At 36.4% G+C, this 2566-nt stretch overlaps 1 long non-coding RNA gene across 1 annotated transcript in view; it reads right to left on the minus strand.

Moving 5' to 3' along the window:
* Nucleotides 1-353: 353 nt before the first annotated feature.
* The window catches only part of LOC106883633 (uncharacterized), a 5429-nt gene continuing 3216 nt past the window's right edge, over nt 354-2566 (minus strand). The window contains exon 3 of the long non-coding RNA XR_001411146.2: nt 354-468. This is a non-coding gene — a long non-coding RNA (uncharacterized LOC106883633). The remainder of the gene's footprint in view (nt 469-2566) is intronic.

The raw sequence follows: 2566 nt of genomic DNA on the forward strand, positions 1-2566 counted from the left end.
TATATGAGTTTGTGCATGTATATATATATATAAGTATATGATGTTAGAATATTGGCTGAGATTAAGCTCAATTAATTTTAGAGATTGTTTCCTCAGAGGCAAAGAGCAAAAAAATGTGAAAAACATCAAGATATTTTACTTTTAGAAAGAAATAGTGAAAACAATCACAGAAACACTTTATTTTTAACAGATGTGAGGAATTTTGTTATTATTTTATTGAATTTGATAGTCAGGTTGATATAATGCACTCAGACATATATTCAATTTAATCTTATTAAGTATAATGTTCTCAAAGTTTTGTGGCACAGAGCCTACATTATATACCTAAAAGATAAACTGGTGTACATATGTTGTTGATTGTTTTTCAGAAACTCTTACCTTTTACTCCATCTCTTCCAGGTATACCAGGAAGACCTTTCGCACCAGGCCTACCCCCAAATCCCGGGTCACCCTTTGTACCACTGAAACCTGAAAATAAATGTATGTATACGTATTATAAAATGATAAACATATGTGTATATATGTGTGTGTGTATGTGTGGGTGTTTATATATGGTGTGCTGAAAAGTTCGTGTCTTTGGGGAAAAGGAAATACAGGAGGATCAGTTAATGATTTTATTCAACATATTCCCCTTTCAGATCACACATTTATTGGAGCAGCCCTTCAGGTTTTCTAAGCCCTGTAAAAGAACTCAGAAGTTTGGGTGCCCAACCAGGCCTTTCGTTTTACAGTTAAATATAATATAAACTTGAGTTTATCCTTGTTCCTTGTGTGTATGTGTGTGTGTGTGTGTGTGTGTGTGTGTGTGTGTGTGTGTGTGTGTGTGTGTGTGTGTGTGTGTGTGTGTGTGTGTGTGTTTCTCTCTCTCTCTCTCTCTCTCCTTATTGGTTTTTAACCTAGATCCAAGGTTCTGCCATTGGGATTTCAACAACAACAACAGGATATTTTCCCATGTATGTGTGTGTATATGTGCAGTATTTGGAGTCAGTGGGTGTGAAGATTTGTATGTTTTGTTTTATGTATGTATTCTTATGCATATAGTTGCTTGTCTAATGATAAGCTTCTGGAAAGTTTTACAGATTTTTATAGATCTAGTTATGGCTTGAATCAGCTTTCTGTCTTTGAATCAGTTTTCTGGTTTTGAGAAGACTAATTTCTCAAGATTAGTACTTAGGCAGTGTGTTACATATCCCAGTACCCTAACATTTATAGATGTAGATTTGAACTTGTAATCTGGTTAGAGTAACTGTAGATTTCTCAATAGTTCAGTGTATGTCTTTTCTTTTGAGCTGATCTTTAGCTTTATATTTACACCTGCTGGGCAGCAAGTATGTATGATGCATGCATGCAATTATCAAGTAGCATTAATCACTTAAGATGAATGGAACTTTAAGAAGAGGATAACTAGGAAGGCATGGAACAAAGGGGTAAGAACTAATCTCAGGACCTTGAATTACATGGAGATGGCAAAGGACCATGACATCTGGCGAAATATGATGCTTAGGAAGGTGCAACCTTCTTAGTGAAACTTAACTTCTGGAAGTAAAATGCCTATATACATAGCTACCTTCCACCACTGCCTAATTTTCTCAACCAATCTTCCCTCCATACCCTCATTCTCTATCACTAAATTTGCCATCATTATCCAGTCTCAACTGGTGTAAACAAATGAGTGCAGAACAACATATTTAATCACTCTTTCTATGACACCAGTTATCTTTCTCACTACCTGAAATAGCTTCAACTGACTTCCATCCTTTCATTCTTTTATTGTCCCTCTTCAGTTACATTTTTCCTTGATCATTCCACCCTTCTATCTTCCCAAATTGTCTCTATCTCTCCCTTTCCACAGAACCACTTCCTGTTAATTTACCTATATCATCATACATATCTCACTTTTTCTCCATGCCTTTCTCTCCACCCACACTATTTCCACCTCTCTCCATTCAAACATTTATCATATATTACATGTATATAAATGTAAATATTTACATTATAAGTTCTTAGGTAAAAAAAAAAAATTATAAAAATCAAAATGAAAAAGATGGAGGGAAGATTAAACTAGAGGCAATGTCACATAAAAATAGGAAATGATGAAAGAAAACAAGTACATCTCGATAAGAAAGTGTTGGTCAAAATTTGGCCATATTGACATTGAAAATTATTTGCATCTTTTGTCATTTACTTGTTTCAGTCATTTGACTGTGGTCATGCTGGGACACAGCCTTGAAAAGTTTTAGTCAAACAAATTGAACCCAGGACTATTTTTTGAAGCCTGGTACTTATTTTATTAGTTCTTTTGCTGAGCCACTAAGTTACAGGAAATACACCAGCACCAGTTGCCAAGCAGTTGTGGGAGAACAAAGACAAAGACACACACACACACTCACACGTGTGTGAGTGTATACCCCTACCTTTGCATCCCCCAACCCAACACCACCACACCACACACCACCACACCACACCACACACCACCACACCCCACCACACCACACACCACAACAACACAACATACCACACATCACCACACAACATCACACCACAACACACAACACATCACCACACC

This window comes from Octopus bimaculoides, unplaced genomic scaffold (genome assembly GCF_001194135.2).
Source record: "Octopus bimaculoides isolate UCB-OBI-ISO-001 unplaced genomic scaffold, ASM119413v2 Scaffold_337478, whole genome shotgun sequence".
Lineage (NCBI taxonomy): Eukaryota > Metazoa > Mollusca > Cephalopoda > Octopoda > Octopodidae > Octopus > Octopus bimaculoides.